The sequence below is a fragment of the Solanum tuberosum genome, unplaced genomic scaffold (genome assembly GCF_000226075.1).
Source record: "Solanum tuberosum cultivar DM 1-3 516 R44 unplaced genomic scaffold, SolTub_3.0 scf00475, whole genome shotgun sequence".
Taxonomy (NCBI): domain Eukaryota; kingdom Viridiplantae; phylum Streptophyta; class Magnoliopsida; order Solanales; family Solanaceae; genus Solanum; species Solanum tuberosum.
In genome coordinates this window covers 22787-27418 of record NW_006239407.1, presented here as the reverse complement: position 1 = coordinate 27418, position 4632 = coordinate 22787, and the positions used below count along the sequence as shown (strand labels likewise).

Sequence of the window (4632 nt, the reverse complement as noted above, 5' to 3'; positions counted from 1 at the left end):
ATAACATTTTTTTTTAAAAAAAAAAGACACTGAAATTAATTAAGAAAAGGTCCCGGTACCCCCCTTATTCTTGTTCAAAGTGGATTTATTCCCTTCATGATCCTATGTGGTACATGTGGTAAAATTGTTGGGGTTACTGCAGTCCATCATACATGAACCAATGTAGAAAAAGAAAAGTGAAATTCTTTGTTAAAAAAAATAAATAAGAAATAACATATACGAAAAAGAAATTAAAAATAATTGACATGTAGTAGGTAATTATTGGTATGTGTATGCACTTCTTTTCTGATATGTTAAATTGACCAAAAAATGAAATATTTCTATCACTTTTAAATATGTGAAATGTAATAATGTATTTTTTTTTTCTCTTAATTGACTAAACCCATGGAATATTCAAAATCCTCTTCGTTTCTCATAATTGGTGGAAAAAATGTTTCATTTGTCTTGTCTTCCAATAAGCCAATCGATCATGTGTGGAAAAAGATATTCTTGACCAAAATTAATTGGAGAAAAAACTAAAGAAAGATAGTGGGTGACAACAAGATTATCAGTGAGTGTAAAAACATGAATAAAAAAACAGTATTTTGGAATGTGAACTGAAGAATATTGTCATCTTTCATTAAAAATAAAGCCATTCTTTATAATAATAAAAAAAATACTTCTTGTTTTTTTTTTGGGTAAGGTGGGGTCAATGATTGCCCTATACATTGATAACAGTGTGACATATTTTTCTTTATATATTATAACAAGATTAGCTAGATACTCATTCCTCTCATTAATTTTCCCAAGTAAATTTCAAATTTCCGGTAGCTTAGTGTCCAAAACCATGCTAACATTTCCCAGTTTCAAGCCATGTCTACTCAAGATAATAACAACAATGTAAATTTTCATATTAGCTATTTTCATTAAGAAAATGTATGCATATCAGCATATCTGAAAAATTATATCATCTTTATTTAAGAAAAAAACTTGTGAAAAATATCCGTCTACTATATGATATATGTTAATTCGCATAGTCACATTGATTATATTTTTGGGGCCATACATACTCTCGTGTTAGAAAATCGTTTCATATATTTCCTTAACCCTAATGGATCTGCAACCTAAAGTATAACGAAGAACAATTCTAAACCTTAGCCAAAAATAGAGAGGTAAATTTGAAAAAAAACAAATTCCAATTCCCCAAGTTATCTGCTATCTCCCACCAATGTAGGTACTGGACAACTTAGTCCACCAAGGATTTTGACGAATATGAAGAAATCACCTTGGGGTGTGAACGTGAAACCTTTTGGTTATTGATCCTCTTTATTGATCACTAAGTCATATTTTGAATGACCTTTTTCTTAAAGTTGATGTTGGAGTTCCATAATTTAGCAGAGTAAATTTTGTCAGTCACTCATTTACATTCATGGGATATAATTCTAATTGATAATATTGCCTTTTGAATTTGTTGGCCTTTTTGTGTTTAATTTGTAGGAGATGCATGACTACAACAAGGAGGCCACCACCAAGGCCACCCATAAAAACTAAACCACCACAAAACAATAATTTCAAAGACAAGAAAGAGAATGTGATGATAGAGGAGAAGAGTAACATAAAGCTCCAAGAAGATAATTCCATGGTCAAAGCAAATTGATCTCATCTCTAGGAATCTATTTTGTTAGAGATCGTAATAAGTTATTTGTACTTGGTCTAAAGTTGGTCAAAGTACAAAATGCATCTATGATATTTTATTTTGTGGTAGTAGTTTGCAAGGTAAAATTTACAAATAGGCACTTTTCAGCTCCGTAATTTGAAAATAACCAATTTCTGTTTTACGATATTGGTTATTTTTCAAAAATAGAGTCCAAAAGTGACATGTGAAGCGCTATTTCTACCGTCCTTGGATTATCCTAATAGGGATCATTTGTTTCGTTTATATTATGCATGGAATTGTAATAGATATATATGAGTTGTAATGTAATGTATGCTAGCAATCTGTGTTAAAAATCAATATTACTGATTCAACAAACTTTGTAGAAACATGAAGTTACCAAAGTTTATCCAAACCAGTGAAGAAACATATGAACATAAATTAATTCACAAAAAACTAAAATCTGTAAACTTACCAGAATCTGGAAAATCAGAACGGAAAAAGATCAATCCCATTGAATGCATAGTGTCCCCTTAAGAAAATTATTCCCCTCTAGTATCCGAGGTTTGATTTGGAATATGTCCTCCCAAGATAGAATGATCTCAATCACCAGTGTATTGATACCCAAAATGCTGGTGTCAGCGAGCCACTCAACGACAGTAAAGTACACGAAGAAACTTTGTGCACAAGAAAAAAAAGAAATCAAAAAAATTCGTAAGGAAAAAATCTGAAGAAATCAGTGGTATTTATAGCCAAGAGAAACTGATTCCGGAAGGTTGCAACCTTTCTGAATCCACACGACCATTAATGAAAGTTTGCAACCTTTCAAACGGTCATGACTTTTCCTGAAAGTTGCAACCTTTCATAATAGTCATTTCCAACGGAGGGAAATTTAAGTAAAACGGGAAAGTTTAATTCGAGTCGGGTTGGAACGTTTCGTTAATTAACTAATTAATTGAAATGTTTTGGCCATTTAATTTAATTTAAATAAATAATTAACAAAACAATTAAAACAAACTTTGTCCAAAAAATAATCTCTCGATCGATCCGAAGCCGAAGCCGAGCCGAGCGAGCGACAACGACGACGGAGCGAGGGGGGTCCCTCTTTCCAACCCTTTTATCAATTAATAGAAGTGTTTTTCTTTCCAACCCTTTTAACAATTTATATCTAATATTTATTGGATATAAATTGATTGTTTTATTTAAAAACATACTTAGACTGATTTACAGTCGCCACTTAATTTAAAGTAAAATTAAGAAAACCATTGTTTTCAAAAGACTAAAACAGAAAATCTAATGATAACTTAAAAGGGGTTCGGGGTTCTTATTAGCATTTTGGGAAGGGATTTAACGCACCCGAAATGCCCACTAATATGCGATTATCCGGCAATTAATTATTTAGCTAAATTCGTTTGACTTAATTTGAATTGAACAATTTTATAGTTAGGACCATTTTAAAAAGAAAAATATTGAAATATTACCTAAATGAAATATTTTATAAACTTATTTATTTATTTATTTTTTAAGTCAAGTAAAAGATGAATAACTTAGTTAAGTAATTAACTCAGAATGGGTGTCTTTCGGGGATTTAAATTTTTTATTCTTTTAAAAAAAACTTAAGATTTAAGTAGCAGATATCGGTAAGTAAACAAACCCAATAAAGCAAAAAGGGAAAGAGATTTGGACCCAAATTCGATTTTCCTGTCCGCCTGGGCCTGTATTTGGGCCCATTTTCGTTGTGGGCCTTTGCCCTATTTGATTCACCTGCACCTGTCCTAAACTTCTAACAAAATAATAATAAGCGAAATGAGAGGGGATTAGGCCCAAAGTAACAAAATACCTACAAATTTTTCGAAATTTGGGGCCTTTATGCCCATTTTCCCTCTTTCGTATACACTAGATGTATACTAGTGTATACAATCTTGTATATCTACTCCAAACCCTATTCATCAATTCAATAGCCAGCTGACTCGAAAAGAAGGAATTTGAGCCTTTATGGCTCTCCCGAAATGCAAGAAAGAAGGTAGGAGTTCATAGTGAATCCGACCGGATTTCACATGCAACAAAAGATAAATAGGATTAGTAAGTAACTTGTTCAATACAATATTAAGAGTCTTACTTCAAAATAGATGCTAAATTTCCATGAGAACAAAAGAGGAAAGAACTCCTATGGTGATCAAATAAAAATGTGCCTGTGGCATGTTCATCATTACCCATATGAGACCAAAACAAAGTGCATGATTATTCTACATAATCACAATAGGAAAAACACAGATAAAGGCTTGATCACTCATTCAACACAAAAGTTAATTAATTAAAAGAGAGAACCTGTGATCAAACCAGTAGCTATTTAAAATTATGACCAACACAAATCACATATACAATAATTAAACTAACATGGCAACTATTAATACTATGATAAAGAAGAAAGAAAATTCATAAATTCTACTCCTAATTTTAATGGAAAACAAGAACCCTAACTCTTTACAACTTAACGAGTATTTAATGTATCCACAAATAGTTAACTAAAGGGTCAAGGCATCTAGTGCAGTAATACACCATATGGTCCAATCATATATGCACTTGTTATTCTATCTCAAGTATGATTAACCATAGCAACATGTTCTCACAAAATAAAATAAAAAACTTAAGAAAATAGCAACCTAGAAGGTGTCTGTAACAAACCTAGAACTAAACAAAATCACACCTTGAGTAAAGACTACGAGAGAAATAACTGTGTTGGTAGAATAGTGATTCTAGAATTTTTCTAAGGGGAGACGATTAGTGAAACAAGCTTGGGGAGGTGCCAAGGCGAGAAAGGATAATAGCTTGAGATTCAAGAAAGTATTTAACCGAAGAACATGAACAATAGAACCAAAAAATGCTAATGAACGAAATATGCATCATGACAATGGTATTCAACATAGAATCCGAGCAAAAATCATGCTTGAGGGATGTCAATAGCACAAACAAGAAGCTGTGAAATTATTATTTGCAAA

General features: G+C 31.8%; 1 long non-coding RNA gene across 1 annotated transcript; it reads left to right on the top strand.

The window, feature by feature from the left end:
* Positions 1-740: 740 nt before the first annotated feature.
* On the top strand, positions 741-1993 carry LOC102592546 (uncharacterized). The gene is made up of 2 exons (XR_368663.2): positions 741-879; positions 1477-1993. It is a non-coding gene; the product is annotated as an uncharacterized lncRNA (long non-coding RNA).
* Positions 1994-4632: the final 2639 nt, after the last annotated feature.